Source organism: Ictalurus punctatus, chromosome 1 (assembly GCF_001660625.3).
Source record: "Ictalurus punctatus breed USDA103 chromosome 1, Coco_2.0, whole genome shotgun sequence".
In the NCBI taxonomy this organism is placed as follows: domain Eukaryota; kingdom Metazoa; phylum Chordata; class Actinopteri; order Siluriformes; family Ictaluridae; genus Ictalurus; species Ictalurus punctatus.
In genome coordinates, this window is record NC_030416.2 from 22,334,207 (window position 1) to 22,356,567 (window position 22,361).

At 39.3% G+C, this 22,361-nt stretch overlaps 1 protein-coding gene across 12 annotated transcripts in view; it reads left to right on the top strand.

The window, feature by feature from the left end:
* The first annotated feature begins 5,864 nt into the window (after window positions 1-5,864).
* LOC108269849 (transcription factor HIVEP3) overlaps window positions 5,865-22,361 on the top strand; it is a 63,182-nt gene continuing 46,685 nt past the window's right edge. For 6 of the 12 annotated variants that reach the window (XM_053682773.1, XM_017475945.3, XM_047157288.2 and 3 more), the window contains exon 1: window positions 5,865-6,152. The gene's annotated coding sequence lies outside the window, so the exon portion shown is untranslated. Of the gene's footprint in view, window positions 6,153-10,578; window positions 16,840-22,361 lie in introns of all 12 variants that reach the window. The other 6 variants (XR_008397023.1, XM_053682800.1, XM_053682775.1 and 3 more) reach the window with 3 other exon arrangements.

Consider the following 22,361-nt stretch of genomic DNA (forward strand, 5'->3'; position numbering starts at 1 on the left):
GACCAGGATTGATGAACACTGAGTTTAATCATGTAGAACATGAACTGAATCTTATCAGAACCTCTATCATAGCCAAGAACACAGCACCATTCTTACACTTAATATGCTCAGTGTTGCTATTCACTTTCTATGTGAACGTATTCCAATTTAAATGTTAGTTATTTTTTTTGTTTGTTTTCAGCAGCAAGCGTAATTTAAGACAAGTTGGGAGTGAGGAAAGCAGGAGACAGTGTGAAAGTGAGAATCACATGCAGTAGCTGGTGATGTTGAGATCATTATCTACAAAAAAAAAAAAAAAAAATACAAATGGTTTCCTAAAATTAGAGAAGAAATGAAGGAGTTATGAGCATTCGTATAACACTGTATACAGTACATGAAAAATCAACAACAAGGAGTCAGTGGTTCACTATGGCAAAGTCACTCCATTATTGTCTGGCTCCGAAGAGAGAGAGAAAAATCTATTTCTGCCCCAAACACTCAGGTGAAGAATAAAGTTATCCTGGCATATTCATTACATTTGGCCTCCATCCTTATTTTCTTGTACTCACGGGTTTACACTTCCTGGAAGCTCAGACCTATACTGGGCTATGTCCCAATAAACCAAAACTCAGACAACGCAGAAAACCAACGGTTTTTGGCACTGACTACAAAAAAGATCAGATGAGGTCAAAGACTATTGCAGCTGTTGAACATTTATTAGTGTTGCCAAAATCAACACCACACTGTCTGGTAGAAGGGCTTGGGGATAGTAACTCAGCCGACTGCTTGATCAGTCTAACACATTATTAATCAGTACTGTTCCATTAAACACACTAATTACCCGATTTTCATCGTCATTACAAATATAGTGTTACCAAATGCTCATTAACATCTTTTTTGTCAAGTGCAGCATTTTAGGGAAGACGGCATGTGAAGTTGTACATCTCAAAGCCGGCGAATCCCTGAGATGTTTTTCTAGGTGATGCAGCTCAAAACTTTTTCTTCACTCTGTCTCACTCAAATAGTGATAGACATTTAAAAACAACGCTGTCTTGATAAGTGTACGCACCTGTCTTACAGCTAAGAGTCTGTTGCTGTTCTCTTGTTTGTTTAAATTTGCTTACAGTGACAAATTGTTATATGAGAAACAGGGTTATGCAGGGATACTCTCTCCTTCTCTAATGCCGAATGTACCCATTTTCATTTCGCAGTCAGGGATATCAGAGAAGTCAGAATGCATCCTGTAAATAATCCTGCATGTAGCATTTAATTATGCAAATATGCATCATTTTTGGTTACCTGATGCTAAATTTAAGAGGCTCTTTCATGAAAATGATATCCTTGGTATACACTGAATCGCTGGTGGGTGGACAGGAAATTTGTCAGGACTGCAGAAATTACATGTGGTAACCACTTTACATAAGCATTCGCATCAATTGAAGCCATGTAATTAATATTAACCTGGAACAATTACAGAGCTTTCTCTTTTATCATAGTGCGGAAATAATAATCAAGCTGGGGAGCAAACAGAACTTATGACGAATGTTCTTTGTACCGACCTTCCCTTGCACTCGGTAATTCTCTTTGTTCTTAATCCAAACTTGCCAAACCAGCTCATTTATCCTGCCATGGTAAGTTTTCATCGAAAATATTCATTTTGAGAAGGACTGCACAAACCATGCCCTAATTGTGAAATGACTGAGCGTGCCTGTCAGAGGTGTAATTGCATTCTAAGTGTAAGACCCAGGCACATTGGATTACAGTGCAGTATGGAGCACAACTAATTGAGTTTGGGCACTGCTGGCACATGTGCACTGAGAACATCTACCCGACATTACCACACTATTCGTTTCTTTAGGACATGGAGCCTGCATGCCAGTGTGGGTTTGTAAGATTGGAGATGTCTGATTATCCTGAATCTGATGGATAGGAGTAGCTCAGCAGTGTTCAGTAAGAAGCATATACTGTACTGTATGTACATGTGCACATACTGTATATACTCTTGTAATATAAACCAGAGCATTTATAGCTCATTAAAATACCACAGTACTAGGATCACAGTGTTAATGAAAATATAGTTATGGCGTGACATTTATTGTAGATGAGGCAGTGTTCACTGAATTTAAAAGCCTGATAAGAACTGGATATGGTATAAAGTGTATTAGAGCTAAAACACATTGTTGATTTGATTTTATACTAAGTGCATATTTATATTAATGTATTATAGATCTCTAAAATAGAGAGAGATTCAACATCATTTTAGGACAACATTATCTGCCTTATTGTTATCTACCTCTGCAGCATTATTGAATATGTCAGTGTCACAGCAGCCTGCAGTACCGTCTCTCTGTTTCTCTCTCACTATCCCTTTAATGTACACTGCGCAAGTGCAGCAGGCCTCTGAGGGGAGACTAATGTAGTTATATAATACTCACTGTGCTGGTCGTCTGCTTGAAGAGATGCAAGCAGGTAGCAGGATTACATAAGCCTGCAAGGATCATATTGTCAATGTGTGGCGCTCTCACACTGTAGCAGTCCTGCTACTGCGCTGTCCATTCCTTTCCCTCTCTCTCTCTCTCTCTCTCTCTCTCTCTCTCTCTCTCTCTCTCTCTCTCTCTCACCCTTTCTCTCACCCCTTCAGGGTATGAAGCTTAACAGGGTGGATATGAACATAAAACAGCAACACTGATGCCTTCCAAAAAGAATATAACTACATGTAGAGTACAAAGAGATTCTGTGGTACACACACACACACACACACACACACACACACACTTAAGTGCAGATAAAAATGACCCCAACAAAACAGCTATTTTAGACAACATCCCTTTCTCCCCCCTACACACTTTACCCTCCATGCAGCACCATGTGTGAGTCAGCCTCGCACCGTGGCTGCCATGACGATAGACACGCCACCCCCTCATTCTCTGCAGGGAGTCTGAGCAGTGCTGGCATCCGATGACAAGGCCAGAGCCCGGAGAGCTGTGACTCATCACCTGAGTGCCAGGTGAACTTTACTGTGCGCTGCAGGAGCTCCAGAAGCATGTCACCTCTTTTTCAACTCAGAGTGCCAAATAATACACAACCATAGACTTTTTATCGATCGCTTTACCACTTTGTATTTTGGTATAAAGTTTGCATGTTTGCATATATTTCCTGACAATGAATATGCAATGATGTTTCTCCTCTGTGATCAATGAGGAATCATTTATGTGCAAGGTTGCCCTTTAGTCAAATGAGAACCATAAGAAATTAAATTGATGCAACTTATAATGATAATGTTTGAATATTCAATTGAATTGGCTGAATTTAACCAGTAACTCTCGGTGCTATCAATTATACTACTTGAGTGTGACACATGTCCTAAATACTGTCATGATGTCACTGACAAAAAACAAACAAACAAAAAACAGAACCCCAGAGCCTGCTTATGAATACTGTAAATCAGGGACTGTGCTATACTTATGTATTTTATTACATCTAACACTTTAACCAGGCTGATGTCTCACAGTAGGTTATATGTGAGAGGAAAGGGATCTCTGGAGAGTGTTAGAGGCAGAGTGAGTAACTCCATGCCAAACAGTGGGAGTGTGGGCGTGAGTAATTCCATTTCAAACAGACCATGGGAGAGCAAGAGAGAAAGAGGAAACAGTCGTGTCTGCACAATGCTGCCAAAGTAAACTGACAGTCTCCATACTGCATAATTTGATACAAATCTGACCTCCTGAAATGACAAGACACCCAACCAGTTGGCCCAATAGAACCGGCTTGGCTTTAGGCTTTAGATGACAGGTAATTCATTCGCTGCTTCAGCCTGCGTTGAGTGTTGCTCTTTTTATTTAAAAAAAAAAAAAAAAAAAAAAAACTGAACTGAACTTTCATACTACCTCCATTTTAATAGATCTGCACAGTTGGATATATAATATTGTATCATCATCACTATCCATTCATACACCTAAAGAGTATTGCTACAATAAATACAAGAATATCAAAAGCAACAAAATATCCATAGCCCTGAATAGAGAATATCACACAAGGCACTCAATTCTTCAAACTATTATAGTTTACATGAATCGGTAAGAATTAATGGTGTGTATAAAACAACTGGTTCTTTAAGGGATGCTTTGTTAACATTAATGTCATATTAAATGAAGGATTTAGATGAAAATGAGACGTATCTTCATTGCAGCCCAACCACCCCAGGTCATCCTCTCATCTAAATCACCCACTTATTAACGATTCATATACAGGGTTAACTGAAACAAAAGGCATGCCTTATAATAGTTCCCATGTGAGCTATTTATCACTTAGGGCAGCATTAAATAGCCTTATCTCAAACTGAGGAAACTAAACAGTGCCTGGGAGTAAGAGTGCACAAGGGAATAAAAGAAAATGTGCTGACTTCAGCAGCTGTCTCTTCCCTGACACATAATATACTCAGTGAAAAAAAAAAAGCCTTGTCATTTCTTACACAGAAAAAAAGATAAAGCTTTTTATCCAATAGATTTGATGTTGAGTGATTGGTGTGCAAATCATTCCTACTGAAGTCTTTTTTCTCACTAATGCGACCAGGTATCAAGGTGGGTGACACAGGAAAGCTCTTGTCACCTGAACTCTGACCTCAAATCCCATCTCTGACAAGTTTAAATATTATTTTGCAGTTCATGCAAAAATTCAAAGCATAGGCTCTCAAACTTTTTAGCTGGAAAATATTATTTCAACATTATTTAAATATGTGCAATTACATTTTTTAAACATGTGCAATAATATTCTGTCTATTTATAGGTGTTTTAGAGCCTTCTGTTTCCTGAACTTTCCTCAGACAGAACACATTAGGTCCAATTCGACATTTATAGGCCTACTTGTTTTTTAGTTGAGGTTTTGGATTAAACCCATTCAATTCGAGAATGAAGGCAGCTAATAACTATAAGAAATCAATAATCAATATAATTCATTCATGTATCTTCTGTAACTACTTTATCCTAATCAGGGTTGCGGTGGATTCTGAGCCTGTCCCAGGAACACTGAGTGCAAGGCGGGAGAATTCATTCTGGATGGGACATCAGTCCATGGCAGGGTACCGTGCACACACACACATTCACACACACTCATTCACTCCTACGGGTAATTTAGCATATATTCAATACGCTTACGGTTGTGTTTTTGGACGGTGGAAGCAAACCAGCAAACCTGCAGAAAACCCAAATGCTCCACAAGGAGAACATGCTCAACTCCACACAGACAGCAAGCAGAGAACTGACCCAGACACCCTGGAGCTGTGAGGTGATTATAAATATAATATGTTTGATAATGTTGGATTGTGATATCCACTGCTGTAATTAAATTCAACAATCATGGATCCTCTGGGTATGCTTTACTTCACAGACAGACCACACTTTGAGTATGACTGCTGTAGAACACAACTGGCCATGTCATTATGTATATATTAATTTTGCACCCAGGACCAAATCAGGGATTGTTCAAATGAAACCTTGTCCTGTACATAATCAGATAGTTCCATCCCTTTCAGAAACCTAGACACAGCACTGTAGAGTATAGCAGCCCTGAATAGAGGTGATCAAACTGGGGTTCGAGGAGGAAATGTTTATCTGATGTGACTCTAAGCATGTTCATTAACTGTATATTTCCTATATTCAGATCTTGTACTGAAGAATGCTGCAAATTGGAATTTTTGGAATGTTCCATGACGTCATCTGACAGCGGCCTCAAACTAGGGGGAAATGAAACGAGTGGGGGGGACCGAGGGGGGGGACTGTTTGAGCCAGTGAGCGCCGTCTATTTACGCTGCTTCATGATTATTAATGAGCATAAAACCTTTAAGAGCGTCCAGTGGCGGGAGGCAGGAGGGGGCGTGGCCCCCGGGGCGTCTCGTGCGGGGAGGTGAGGCGCGGCGCAGCGCGGCGCGAACTTGTTTTGCGTGGCTTGAGAGTGAGTGAGTGAGTGAGTGTTGTGCTGCGCGGCTGAATGTCGGGATTGCGCTTCCCGTTTGACAAGGAGGAGGAGAAAGAAGGAACAGCCGACACAGACAGACACACAGACAGACAGAGAGAAGCAGAAGTACTCACAGGTCGTATGACAGGGATGCGGAGCTCTGGACTCGGCTTCTTGACGGAATAAATAAAAGCGCGCGCCAGTGAGGACAGCAGTGACAGGTTAGACACCACCTTTATCTTCTGCACTTCTAAAAACACCGTGCCTGGACAGTAAGGACAGCCTTTTCTGCTTATCCAGCTTCGGATAGAAATGTCCTAGTGTGCGTTTAGTACTGACATAACGTTTGCGTAGACAACCTAGGCAGTATGTCCAACAAAAACATAAAAGCCAGCTCTAAAACATGGAATGTACCATTAGTTTTCGTAAGGGTTGCGCGCGAGTATGAAAACGGACTTCCTGTAAACCAGCTGGTTTGTTTTGCAACAGTAACGAATGACTCGTTTGTCTGTAATCTCCAAATCAGACGTGAGACATGTACGGAGAGAGAGAGAGAGAGAGAGAGAGAGAGAGAAACCCTTACTTCGAGTTTTGTCTTTGACTGCGAGTAAGGAAAATATCTCGCTCTTGCTATCCAGTGGAGTGAAGACAGCAGTGCAGGCGTTGCTGCATGTAACCTGGAAAAACACTGTTGATATTCTTGGAAGTGACATGCACATTGGAAGTGCCAGGCAGTGTGAGAGCACTGTGAGTATTTATTTAACAGCAGTACTGCCATAACGCAGATGACATACTGCCATTCTCCAGCCAAGTCCTCCAGCTAACAGGTTAATTGTCCACTCCTGTCTACAAATATTTAATGAAGTTTATACATTGTTCATTCACTGTCAAATTGCAGCTCCTCGAGTGACAAACCGAGCTGTCACATGCAGCCTGAGCAAAGCACCCTGCATTTATTTATTTATTTATTTATTTATTTATTTTCAGACCACTTTACTGTAAACCCCGTTTTCTCCTGCTGATGCCACAATTTAGGCCACATCTATTATTTGTGATGCCTAAATGTACATAAACATAACTCAGGTGTACCACATCAGACACCAGTGCAGGTCACGTCGGTCCATCGCACTGCGCTGTAGTTAAACGGAAGGCGTTTGTGGAAACCTGAACAGCACCTCACATTCACGTAGGGCTGGGTGATCTAAAAATAGCATATCGCGGTACTTGAAGACATTTCTACAATACACGATGCGTATCACGATATATAATTTAGCTAAACGAAACTATCTGCAAAACGGTAGCAAAATAAACAAAAAGCCGTTAAACTGGGTTTCTTAAATGCCTACGAAGACATAGAATGTTAATTTTTTAAATGTCAAATTAATGGCATCTATTCAGTACAATTTAATTTGTGATTATTAAAAATGTATAAAAAAAAATTGAAAAAAACCCCCCCACCAACATAGGGTTGATATCTCAGAAAAGTGTATCACGTAATCATTTATAACGATAACGATATCATATCAATATATATCGCCCATCCCTACATTTAGGTGAGGATTTCTTGACCTTGATACCCTTTACATTTACATTTATTCATTTAGCAGACACTTTTATCCAAAGCCACTTACAAATGAGGAAATACAAGCAAAGCGATAGATCAAGCGGAGAACAATACAAGTAGTACTACAATACACGATTTATAATTGAGTTCCAGAAAAGCAAAGTGCACAGAGTAGGTGTTTTTTTGTTTGTTTGTTTGTTTTTTAGGATAAAAACATTTCCTATTATGTTACTGTGCTGAGCATCTTTATGGCCATCCAAATCAAGCCATGTGAGCAAAGGAACAGACATGCCATAATACAACGTACTTTTCAAATCAGTAACCGATTTTGCTTATATCACTTTAAATATTGGAATAGAATTGAGTACGGAAACAGAATCGGCTGTGTTTTCCTCTCAGATTGTAACAATATTTTATAGCCTACTTGTCTACGCATCAGGCATTGTCATGGAAATTTGATCAACGTTTTATATTTCAGAGTATGCAGAGTATCATTTTCTTTGTCGTAATTTTATCTGGTTTCAGATTATTTATTTTTGTTGGCAGGTTACAATTGCCACCTCAAGAGTTTATTAATATCAGTGGAGATTATAACAAACAAATTATTTAAAATGGAGTCAATCTGTCCCTGTGGCAGAAAAGTCGAGCTGCAACGAGGTCGGTTTACTCTGACAGCCACAATAGATTATAAATAAAATTACTTTTACGCTTGAGACATCTGTTAAGGTCACAGGAATTCTAATGAGAACTGTGTGCTTTATTGAGCAAGATGTGGCACCACTGTTGTTGTTGTTGTTGTTGTTGTTTTTTTTAATTTTTTTTTTATTTTTTAAATTACTCATTACACTTGGGCTTTCTAGTCTAGAACTGTACTCGGTGGCTGAATCAGCCACATTATGCATGCTAATATGCTATTATGCTTGAATATGTGAAATCAGCCATTTGAATGAAAATCTGTCTGTTTTTCTAACACTTTTTTAAACTGACAAAATGCAAAAAAAAAAATCCTCAGCAAGTATATATATACAGTGCCTGACAGATGTTTGGGGGACACCTCAGGTTTTTATTGTTTTTGGCAATAACTTTGAGAAAATCAATATGACATATAAATAGTATTTTTGACTGTTAAATTATTATTTCATTAAAAAAACACCTCCTTTAGCTGCCATTACTGCTGCACACAGAAATCACAGGTCTTCCCAGAAGTTGGTGGAGAAGGATTTTCACCTTTCGATTCCACTCCTCTTACAGCAACTCGAGTCAGTTAAGGTCTGGTGACTCGGCCGGTCATTCCATTACACACATCTCTTTCCTCTCCAAATATCCTGCACAGCTCAGATGTGTGCTTGAGGTTGTTGAAAATCGAACATGTCTGGTAGTGTATGTCTGTGTAGGTGTGTTCACTACGTATCTAGTGTTATCTGGCATTACGTCTTATCTGTTGGAGATGAATGACCCTTGTTGCTTGTGATTTGCCAGTGTTACTTGGTACTCTGACTTGTAAGATAGTTTTACTGACAGCTTCCGGAGTAACATTTTACTACTAGCACTTATTTAAACTTGTGTGTTTTATCAGTAGCTTTCTCTGTTTGTCCCTACCATGATCTTGCGTTTGTTTCTGGTCACTTGGGGGAAACAATTGCAGCACTTTTTTGAGCAGCTTTGAATAAGCTTTATATTTGAATTGGATTCGGCCTTCATTTATGTCACTGGATAAAAGTGTTGTGAAATGAATGCATGTAAATTGTACATATAACATTACTGAAGTTGTATTCAATTTTTCGTACAAGCGTTTACACAAGAATTTTGCTATTCATGTAAGTCCTGTAAATTTGGAAAAACATTTGTATCCTACACATGCTCTGGCATGTGTGTCAAAAGTTACCTCGACTTGAGCTACATGCGTAGCCATACACCATAAACAAATGCCTTAGCTAATGGAATATTTAGCACTTGCTATTTACTCCTAACATTATAGAAATTTACTACTAATAACTTCCACTTCTGCCTTTTCGCTTTTACATTGTTCATGCATTTCATTCTTTCAGTAGCACTTTGCACGAGCATGAAGAAAATCAGAATTTCCGAAACTTTTGTAAATCCGGCGGAAATTTTTCTTTTAATACAGTTTGGTTTACGCAAACATTTACACACAACTTTATTGAAAGCTTGATAAATGGGGCCCACTGTCTTGGTACAGAATTAGGGAGGCAGACTAGGGTGTTCTAGATTTTCAAGAAAGCAAGAGTTGTCAACTGGTGGATGCAGAACCTGCAAAGTTCAGTCAGTGGATCAAACCAAGCCCTCAGGGGAGGGAAAAAAAGCCGTAGCAGAACAAATGTATGGAGAAAAAAAACTCACAGTGGATTCTGTAGCAGGTCCTTTTGGTTGGTTGTGGCCAATCACATGCATTTCTGTAAATTATTTAGCTGAATGCAGCTCATTGAGATATGGAAGCATTTTCACAGACTTTTTGAGATTTGTTTTTATTTTATTTGCCCTCTTTGCTCTGATAGAGACAGCATGGCTTAGACACGAAAACAGAATGATGAAAGACGATTGGACAGAGAAGTGTTTATTCTCCGCATCCAATTCAAAACAGATGTGTCTCCTCTGTTCAGAGTCCACTAGGAAACAAACCAATACAACTTTGGCTATATATAAGACAATCCATAAATTAATCACTAATGGTTAAGCACGAAAAGGTAATTTGGTCATGTTAGTTGCTTTGCTAGACTTTAGTTCACAGATTTTAGTTGAATACTAACATTTGTTAGCCTTCAGTGTTTTAATTGAAGTCTAAAACCAAGTTATAGCCTACATAATATATGTAATATTGTTGTTATTGTTCAGCATTTTTAAGTATTTTCTCATGGAGTCTTTATGCAGTCTGTCACCTCTTTTCCCCTCTAGGTAAAAGCACATTTCGCAGCACTTAGCACTCCCTAACCAAGTCTAAAGGCATGAAATATTGCACATAAAAACACAATGTATCTCTACCCAGGCACGTATTTTGGGCAGGTAATCACTTAAAGGTCAGCACTGTACACTTCTCATTTCACTTATTAATCTCTTGTTTACAGCCTGCTAATATATCAACACGGAGAGCATGGCGTGAGCTGTTAGGAGGAAGAGGATGGATGAGTGAGGCAAGGACAAGCGTCTGAAGTACAGTATAAGGCCATGCTGAATGAGGCTGACCTACCTCAGCCTCCATCAGTTTAAAGTTCACCTACTGTATGTTTGCCTGTCTCAACGGGCTATGCGTGAAGATGTTACATGGCTGCTAACTCCTGCTTTGATTAATTGGCACGTGTGCTGAGGAAGAACCATTCCTCACTCGCATTAAACCCATTCACTGGCCACTGACACTCTGCCAGAGCTCTGCTTTCCATTTAACACTGGCAAGCTTATGTGCATTATAATTATAGTATTATACAGCATAAGCTTGATAAATGCAAGCTTGTTTTTATTTAAATCTCATTATTCATTTTTGGAGCAAACATTAATGGTTGTCTCACCTTGCTATGATTTAACATCTCACCTCGCTACGAATTTCAACAGCTCTAAAACAAAGTGATGTTGTTGAAATATGATTGTGCCTGTTTTTTGTTTTTTTTTAAACCATGGCGTAAGAACTGAAGGCAGCTGCTATGTGTTATGTGTATTTTATCGCTAGTCTCTCACCTTCCTCATGTTGGCATCCTGACTGAGAACACGCTCTTTACTGCTACAGCCAGTAAAGAAGTGTGTTCATAATACTGTGTTTCTGTGCATAATGACATGAATAATATGTTGTTCTGTTATTTTGCCATCAATCCATATATCCTTCATGTCCTTCTTCAGCTCTAGATCAGAGGCTTTTACCTCTAAATATCCACTTGCCTTAGCAACTGCTACAGGTCTCAAAGTCATTGTCTGTGTCTGTGATCACAGAGATCGGTTAATCATTAGCTATACCATTGCACCTCGGCATGCCAACGTCAGCGCTGCCACGATCACATTTCAACCACACACTCTTAATTGCATGCTTTTTCATATCATGGTTAGACATTGTGCAAGTCTCACCACAGTTTGGTTAGTGTAAGACTAAATTCATCACGTTGATACCAGAAGCACCTCACCTGAAGCAAAGGTTCAAGTCACACATAAGGAGGAGGAAGGAATGGTTTTAACTTTTGTTGTATTGGCAGTTGGCAGGATTCTTCTTCAGGGCTCTTATTGTTAGTCTTGAGCTTCAGTATCCTGTGTAGTGCCTTCATTGCCAGAGCTTGTATTATGAGGTAAGTACAATGCTGTGTGGATTAGCTCTCAAGTCTATTTGGCATTGTTTAACCTGTTAGATGCAGGTCCAATCTCAATTTCAAATACTACCCTGGCTACCATAATGACACAGTGATGCAGCATGTAGCGTTGCCTCCACAGAGCTCTAGGGTCCTAGGTTATTTGTTCTCCTTGTGGGATTTCTCCAGGTTCTCTGGTTTCCTCCCATATCCCAGAAACATGTAGGTACATTATATAGCCAAAAGTATATGGACACCTAACCGTTATACCCATACGTGCTTGTTGAACATCCTGTTCCAAGTTGGTTCCCCCTTTACTGCCATAACAGTCTCCACTCTTTTACAAAGGCTTTCCGCTATATTTCGGAATGTGGCTATGTGAATTTCCAATTCTGCTACATGAGCATTAGTGAGGATGTTGGATGCGAAGGCCTGGTGTTCCAGTTCATCTTTAAGTGGGGTTGAGGTCAGGGCTCTGTGCAGGCCACTCGAGTTCTTCCACTCCAAGCTTGGCAGGCCATGTCTTCATGGAGCTCTCTTTGTGCAAAGGCGCATTGTCATGCTGGAACGAGTTTGGGTCCCTTTATTCCAGTGAAAGGAATTCTTAATTCTACAGTATACAAAGATATTCTAGACAATTGCATGCTTCCAACACTGTGGTTTAGGGAAGAGTTTAGGGAACAGTTTAGGGAAGAACCACACATTGGTCTAATGGTCAGGTGTTCACATACTTTTGGCCATAATGTGTAGGTGGATTGACTACGCTAAAGTGAAAATGTTTCCATGTAACAGCAGGAAAATCCATGGGGGAAAATCATATTCCACTCAGCTGTTTTGCCATTTTCAGTGGCTGTTACAGCTAAAGCTGTACATAAAAAAAAAGATAATATAACTTGCACAACACAACGGAAGGGAGATAAACATGCATAAAGATCGTACAAAGTGATACTAATTATTACACATCTTTTGCATTTGTAAATTATCCCACTTTATTTTTTATTTTTTTTAAATGACATGGGTAAATAAATTTGAGCTGGCCACAAAACCTATCCAGCCATGATAATGGTTTACCAAACTTTCCATGCTAACTGAAAGCAGATTTGTGCACATTTAATTGTTGCTGGTAGCTGTTCTTATTTAGTCCTGATAATGTACACACATGCTCACACACTCACACTTGGAACATCCCTTGGCCATTGTTTGTAGCGTGACTGTGTACACATGGGCTACAGAATCCCAGGGACAGAAGAAAGCATAGGCTTACACAATCTTTTCATGTCATTAGTTATTTCTCCTGTTCTTTAAAACACCGGGGAATAATTGAGTACCTGCACCCAGGAGGAAAAGCATGCAGAGACCTATAAATATAACCTCCACAACCACACACACACACACACACACACACACACACACAGACTACATCCTCACTTACTCAGTCAGTCTCTTTTGATTCTTGAATATTCCATTGTTGGCATAACAAGAAATATGATGCGTCTAAGAAACATGACCTTGATGTTAAGATTAGTGCTTAGCATGGGGTTTAACATGAAGCCCTGAATCTATGCACGAGCTTGTATAATCACTGTGTTTCCATACTGTTTTCATAACATACCAACACACACCCTGTGGCTGAACGAACGATATTCATAATACTGTCACTTCTTATCTAAAGGAAAGCTCTGTGTCATGACTGCATAGTCCTTAAGACTAAGTTTGTTTAAAGCAGTAACATTTCAGGCCAAGTGGTATAATTTTGTAATTTCTAACTTAAAAAGCTCCTCAGCAAAATACCTTCTTGTAGCTTTTGTTGTCATCATATTTGTCCATGGATAAAGCGTTTATTTTGTGTCTCCTGTTCTCCGTAATTGTGTTATATATCTTTTGTTACCTAAGTGCTGGATACTAGCAGTAGTTTGCAGGTTTGTCCTGGAGAGCCGTGCTGCTGACTGTGCGTAATTTAGGTCAGGAGTCTAGGCGAATGCTGTGCGGTCTTGTTAAACATTATTTGGCCTGGACCCAGAGGAGTGTTGGCTACCTCTGAAGATGAAGATAGCATTTCCTTGTCCCTAAAAGCAAACTCATTTGATCAGCTGACTTCGGTTCTACTGTGAATAGCATAGAGTAGCGCTGATGTGTTAAACGTTAAACATCTGCGTGAAATTTAAGCAAAGAAGACATGTTAGTGTTTGACGATTTACAGCAACGTTAATGATTTTGCCATGGGACAAGAATAAGAGGCCGAAGAACTCTGTGCTTTTAGCCACGGTGACTGCTCGAATAGCTGTGTTTACTGTGCGTTCCGCTCACTTTCGCAACACGGCCGTGCATCACCACCATGAACACCACAAGTATGCTTCTAGGAGCTCAGGGCACTGTCCTCAGTGACCAGTCGCAGCACAAAAATGCATTTATAGCAAGACTTGTTTTTGAGGTTTTCATGGCTGGACGAAGACTTGTGTTTAAGATAAGCACATATATATTTTGCACATGAGGCACAACTCCCGCCTGAGTTTATCTTAGTTTCAGTCCGCTTCGGCTTGCATCTTAGTGTCTTTTCCTTTTATAATGCCATTATACACAGAAATATTGTATCTGGACACAAATTTATAAATGCTTTTGTGTCTTTTTGGAGAGCTTTTTGGATTTTTATGGCATATTAATTTTTTAAATTTACATTTTCATTTATAGCATTTAGCAGATGTCTTTATTCAGAGCGACTTACATACGTGCTTTGTAGTCTCCATCAAAAACATATCCTCATGCTAGGGCAAATAGGTCAGAATCAAACTGTACTGTAGATTAATTTAAAAAGCAAACAAAAACAGTACAAGTTGAGTTTTTTTATTATTATTATTATTAGTGCTCATTTAAGTGCTTGGTGAAGAGGTAGATATCGAGCCTTCGTGACACTGCTGTTCAGACAGCCAGAGACGGTCACTCCGTCTGCTCCATCGCTTCCTTTCTCGCACTGACATGCACGCACGCACGCGCACACACACACACACACACACACACACACACACACACACACACACACACACAAAAAAAAAACAAATAAAATCAAAGTTTAAATCTTCTATATTTTCTCCATCTGCCTCCCATCTTCCTTTACTTTAACCTCAACTTCCTTCTTTGTTTGTACCCATGTGTTTTCACAGATGTGAAAACACATGGATACAGACAGCCATTTCTGTTTCACTTCTGGGCTCCTGGTTGTCTCAGTGGTGCTTTGAGGGAGTTGGTGAGAGATCCTGGAGCTTGCACGTTCAGCTGGAGGGATATGTGCTGAGGGAGAGGAAGAGGTTTGGTTGGAAATTCCTCTAGCTGTGAGGAGCTTTAGCAGCAGCAGGCAGCACTCCTGATAAGAGCCTACCTCAGCCTCCATCAGTTTAAAGTTCACCTACTGTATGTTTGCCTGTCTCAAAGGGCTATGCGTGAAGATGTTACATGGCTGCTAACTCCTGCTTTGATTAATTGGCACGTATGCTGAGGAAGAATCATTCCTCACTCACATTAAACCCATTCACTGGCCACTGACACTCTGCCAGAGCTCTGCTTTCCATTTAACACTGGCTAGCTTATGTCCATTATAATTATAGTATTATACAGCATAAGCTTGATAAATGCAAGCTTTAGCAGCAGCAGGCAGCACTCCTGATAAGAATCCCACACCTCTGTGGCATTAGATATTTGGGCAAGTCACTAGGCATCCTTTAGATGTCTTATTTTATTTTCTGTGCTGTTGAGCGTTTCCTTGATGAGCAGGATTGTGACTGCTGGTTGGTGTAGTGGTGTGTCTGTGGTTCGTGTATGGACTAGGCTTTCAAGTCAGTTTTATAAATCTAATTATCCTATAAAACAGTATTTTTCATTTAAGTATATATAGATACACGATATGGCCAAAGGTTTGTGGAGAACCATCACACATATATGTAGGCCTTCCTCAAACTGTTGCCACAAGGTTGGTTGTATAGGATGTATGTATATGATGTAGCATTACAACTTCCCTTCACTGGATCTCAGAGGCCTAAACCTGTTCTAGCATGACAGTGTCCCTGTGTACAAGGTGAGGTCCATGAAGACATGGCCTGCCAAGCTTAGAGTGGAAGAACTCGAGTGTCCTGCACAGAGCCCTGACCTCAACCCTACTGACCACCTTTGGGATGAACTGGAATGTCGACTAGGTCCCAGGCCTACTCACCCAACATCACTAAATGATCTTATTAATGCTGTTATGGCTGAATGGACAAATCCCAACAGCCACACTCCAAAATCTAGTGGAAAGCCTTCTCAGAAGAGTGGAGGTTATTTTAACAGTAAAGCAGGACTAAATCTGGAATGGTATGTTCAACAAGCACATATGAGTGTGATGATCAGGTGTCCCCAAATCTTTCCCCAAAACAATGTAATATGACCTTGCATGTTTTAACACCTTTACAGAACAGCTTTTAACTGTAACTGCAAGTTACTTGAGTCCATCCTTAACAAAAATAAATCCTATTGAATCTATTGAGTCGATGGTTTTTAAAGACCAGAAAAACTGCAAAAAAACACAAACAAACAGTAGCCAGATGAATGAATAATATAAGGTTGCTGATGAAGCTTTTATGTTTAAAATTGAAGTGTTTAATTCTGTATCTTTAACCGTGTATATCTCAAGAGTACAGTAGTTGAATGTGAGCATTTGCAAAATGCTTGATCCGGAACCCCGGGTCTCGTCCTGTAAGCAGAGTGACTGAATCAGAGCTGCTGTCAGTGCTTACATAACCGTGTGTTCTTCTAGTCCCTGCTTTCTGCAGCTGTCTGCCTTGCTGCCAGCAGCAAGAGTGCTGCCAAACCCAGAGAGAGATCACACACATCCACTCTGTCCAACATATCATACACCAACACCGTCCAGCAGGAGCCAACTGTCACTGCACAGCTCTCGGTACCACCATCAGACCTGCTGCATGTCTTAAACTTGGCCTTGGGGGATGTTTGATAGAACTCACTCCCCAGTTGATTTTGGGCCCTAAAACAAACATTCTGGATAAGTTCTACAAATAGACATCTGTTCTCCAGGTACCGTCGTACTATAAATTTGATTCACTTTGTTTTAAACTTTGCTGAAGTTTACTAGTTCAGTGATGTCTCTGCATCATTTAAATGTGTTAAAAGTTTATGTGTAGTAAATCATCAGTGTTTTTTCTTTCTGCCTTTTTTATCCACCCACTCTAAGATCCCCTGTCAATTGCTTACAGTCTTACACATTTAAGGTGAATATAGTAAATACGATTAATTATATTCCAATTGAATTGCTAGTTTGCAAAAAATGTTGTCACTCTTGAAGGAACTCTGATGTTGCCTGTAACTATGTCCTGGTTAGTTGTGGTATAAATATGAAGTTGCACACAGGTTTTTCATTCACTAACATGTGAAAAACCAAATAACATTTAATACAAAAGAGACAGATGTTGCTTAACCTGCACAAATGAGGTAATGTATATAAAAAATATCTAATAAGTTAAAATGCCATTAAGCACAATAATGATTATTTTATATTACACAGGGTGTCCCAAAAATATAATATGGGAAATTAACACTTTTTTGTAAAACGTCTTCCAAAATTTTTCATAATTTTAAAAGTAATCTTAAGAGTACCTTTGAGAAAAGAAGAACGTATTGAAATCATTCTCATGGCTGGATCGGGAAGCTGTTGTAAGGTTGTGATGGACTTTAAGAGGAAACATGGCAAGCACATCACACTCGACACTGTTGCCAAACTTATTAACAAATTCGAAAAGACTGGAAGATTTGCGGACCGACCGAGAAGTGGAGGTCCACGAACATCCATTGATGGAGGAACAGCCAACATGGTGCTAGCAAACATAGTCCCCTATATATGGAAACTTTTGGGACACCCTGTATATTATATTCCATAATAGTGGGCCATAACAGAAGGTTTCACATAAATGAAACGAATGAATTTTGCCAAGAATTGCACCCAGTAGCACACTGTTCCTCACACAGTGAGGAGGATGGTGAAGGAGGAAAAAAGGATCCCAAAATCATCTGTTAATAATCACTTTCATAATATGTTTTGATGCATTACAGAAAAAGAAATGTTTCCTGAGAGAAATGCAGAAATGCAGCAACTTCACGTCATTAGAACTAAAGTTGGCATGGTGTGTTGTGGTCGGGGTAGACCACAGTCAAACATTTTGGTCATCCACACTGTCAACATGTTTTTGACAAAATGGGACTGCATACTAGGAAAATCACCTGATACTCGCTGTAAAATATGGGGGAGGATCATTTGATTTTTGAGACTCTTGGGACTTGGGCCTTGTTTCCTGGTTGACTCTGCCAGGAGGTTCAGACTTGGCCACAGTTTTGAGCAAAATGATTGAGGCATACTTCCCAAGTCAGTGCTTAAATGGTTAAAGAAATTAACAACAGATGTGTTGCAATAAGCACCTCAGTTTCCGGAAGTGAAACTTACTGTAAACTTTTGAAGATGGAAGTCCACATGCTCAAACCCAAAAATATGAAGGAGCATAAACAGTTCTGCATGGAATAATGGACCCTGTTACAGTATTGTTATTCTCATATATTTTGTAGTAATTTTTACAATTTAAGTGAACAAAAAACAGATCAGTCACATGGGAAAAGTAAGTACACCCCTACATTTATCACACCTTCAAATCCATATATTTGAATCAGGTGTTCAAGATTGGGTGCCAGTTATTAGAAGATGCTTAGAGAGTGTAGGTGGAACCGGTCTTATTTATACCCCTCTCATATCTAGTGTCTGGTGTTCCCTGGTGTTATTGAGGTGTGTGGTGTCATCATGCCAAGATCTAAAGAGTTCTGTAAGGCCGTCAGAAAAAAAAAAAGTTTGTGGATACCCATGAGTCTGGCAAGGGGTTTAAAAAGATCTCCAATTTATTTGACATGCATCATTCCACTATAAGGAAAATCATCTACTAATGGCACAGTTTTCAGATGAATTTCAAATTTCAGATTTCAAATTTCAAATTTGCAATCCCAGCAAATCCAGGCTGAGAGCAGATCGTCTGATGAAAAACGAAGTCTCCAAGAACCCCAAGATTTCATTACAGGATCTACTAGTAAGTCTTGCAACTGTTGGTGTCAAAGGGCATGCTTCTACAGTCAGAAAGCGGTTGCAAAAATTTTATCTGCATGTGAGATGTGCCAGGAAAAAGCCTTTGAAAGACTACAGTTTGCCAATGAGCATATAGGCAAAGACCAGGCCTTTTGGAATAATGTGGTCTGTTCAAGTTCAAATGGCTTTATTGTTATTTCAACCATATACAGCTGATACAATACACAGTGAAAATAAACAACATTCCTCCAGGACCATGGTGCTACATGAACAACACACTAATTACATGAGACAACACGGCACTAAATAAGATCTACACATTTTTACATAAAGTGCATGTGCAAATGTGTGCTAACAACACGAGACAGTACAGTACTACTAAAACAGGACAACAGGACAAATATATAGTTGTTTGGCCTGAGTAACAGCAGACATATTTGGTGCGGACCAAAGACAGCTTTTCCGAAGAAGCACCTCATACCAACTGTGAAGCACTATGGTGGAAATGTTATGGTTTGGGGTTGCTTTACTGCCTCAGGGACTGGACAGCTTACATTCATTGACTCAACTATGAATTCTGCATCATATCAAAGACTGCTTGAAGATAATGTGAGGCCATCTGGCCGAAATTTGAAGTTGGATCTTTCAACAAGATAATGATCCTAAGCACACTAGCAAATCCACCAAGAATGGCTCAAAAAGAAGAAATGGAGGGTTATGGAATGGCCTAGTCAACGCCTGGATTTGAATCCCATTGGAATGTTGTGGGGGGATTTGAAATGGGCTGTACATGCAAGAAAACCCTCAAACATCTTGCAACTGAAAGAATTTGCATATTGCAACAGCAAGCCGATGTCAGAGATCGGTGGACAATTATGCAAAACGCCTACAAGAAGTTATTTCTGCTAAAGGGGTCAATACTAGCGTCTGAGGCCAAGGGTGCACTTACTTTTTCCACAGAAGAATATCGCATCTATTGATATTTCTGTTGAATAAATGGTTGAAGAAGCTATTTGTTCCTTGTGCTTTTGTTAAACTATAGCAAATTAATTAATAGGCACTGTTTCAAAGATGATCAAATGTTTGCTTTTCCAAATATGTCAGAAAAGCCAATAATTTCCATGGGATATACTTACTAATTTTGAGATTATTAATTGCTTATTTTCATGGCGGGTGCCAATAATTCTATATTTAGGCTGAATGGGACTGTGATTAAAAAGAAAACCGCACTGAAGCAGAAGTGCATGAGCAGGATGTGTTTAGTGTTACAGGCCACTCGTTCTGTCTGAGACCTTTGTTCCACACAGTCCCCCTGTCAATGCAGTGAACATAGAACAATGTAGAGTTGCAGCTTCACCTATCCTATTATCTCATCACTGTCTTGTCTAGGTTTCACAATGCCTATAGCCATGTTTGTGCCTGCTGCTGCCAGTTAAGGTCATCTAAAGAGCAGATAAGTTTAGAAGTCTTTAATTATGCATTACAGAGTTGTTCTAAAGTAGAGTACAGTAGTTGTCATCTGAACAACATTCAGTTTTATCAAGGTATACAGATGAGTACACGGGTTTGCTGTAGTATAAAAAGATTTTATATTGCATCTCCTGGGGATTTTTGTGTTCATATTGGGTTGCATAAGAGTACCAGTATTAAAAAGTATTGAGGTGTAAAATTACTGACAACAGTACACCACTACAGTTTTACACTACTGGCATGAATTATTCTGCTCTTGATATGGGAGTACTATAACTCTATCTGCCTGTACAGGGAATGTAGCCATACACATACACACAGATTCCCTTCACTTTAAACCACATCCCTTAGGCACTACACATGGTGGACACAACAAAGAATACAACAGCAAAATGAAACCAATTTACCAATTGATGAGAGGTGAATGTATAGAAAAAGGTATTTGTCAGAAAATATGTGGGTTGCACCTATATATGCCTATTCGAAGGACTGATTATGAGTTAGAACTACTTGCCAGTTACAGTGACGGTGGATGGATTTATCTACTTCAAGAATGCAAGACTTAAAAACTGAGATTACTATGCGGTTAATGTAAGTAAGAAAAGTAAAGACAACCCTAAATACCGGGTAAGAACTTAAAGTTGGACTCTGTTCCTCATTTCCTTGCAAGTTGCTTTTTATGGTTTAAGCTATGGCATAAAAATTTCTCTGCATTTTTGTACTTATTCATCATTTTTTTTAAAAAATATCTGTTTCAAGCCATTATTCATTTTCAACATGATCGATTAAAATAAATTAGCATGAATTTTTTCCCTCGTATAGTGGTATTGTTTAAATGACAATTTTGCACTGAAGTTAAAAGGTATTTTAACAACACTAGTTAATAAGCATCCTGTATGGCTGTGTTATGTCTTTTTTGCTCATGTGGGTCTCCCTGTTGTAAACACAGACATGCTATTTGTTCACTTATTCCACCAGAAGCCCTATATTTTTATGAATGTCCTTGAAAAAGAGCTCTCCACTGGGTTTCACACACAGTAAAAGTGCGTGTGTGTCTGCCTGTCTGCCTGTGTGGGAGATGTAGTCGTGTATCGTCCACACACACATACACACACACACACACACACACACACACACACACACACACACACACACACACACACACACACACACACACACACACACACACACACACACACACACACACACAGAGTGGTAGACTTAGCAAACAGCCTGGCCCTTGTTCAGAGTGTATGGTCCTTCCAAATAAGGTTGGGCGAGTGGCCAGGTATGCAGTGTTTCCTAACCAAGCAGTCCACAGTTTTCTCAATATTTACAGAAAAATGGTTTACTCTTTAGCCTAACGCAGCATTGAGGTATGAGGAGTATCATGTTCTACATGTCTGAGTATGATAGAAATGCTTTGAGCTTGTCTTTGGGATTTCCATGACTAATAGACTTATTTAAAGTCAGCCGAACATGTTTTTTTGGGGGGGGGAACCCCATTTTCTTCTGTATTAAATAGTTAATTGCTTTATGTAACAGTTCTACAACAAAAAATTTTAGACAAAAGCAAAAGACAGAAACATGGCCGCCTTCTTTTTTCTTTTTTTCTTTTTTTTTTTTTTTAGCTAATACCATAGCTAGCTAGCATTGGTCTGCTGCTAAAAATTATTTTGATAATCGTTAATCTGTTGATTTTGTTTTTCAATTAACTGAAATTTAGTAAATCTTTACTAAATGTATTGGTAAATATAATAAATACCAAAAATATTTATTTCAGTCAACAAATACTACTACAATACTCTTAACGTATACCAAGCGTTTAAATAAATAACGGGTCATAACACTACAATGTTGTATCTGTCATAACAATTATCAAGCACATGTTGAACACTTTTTTTCAAAGCGGACATCCTAACTAACAATCATGGTCTTACATACATCTGTACTGATTCCACACACTGTTTTTTGCAACTATATGTTGCTGTGAGCAACAGTCACTGGT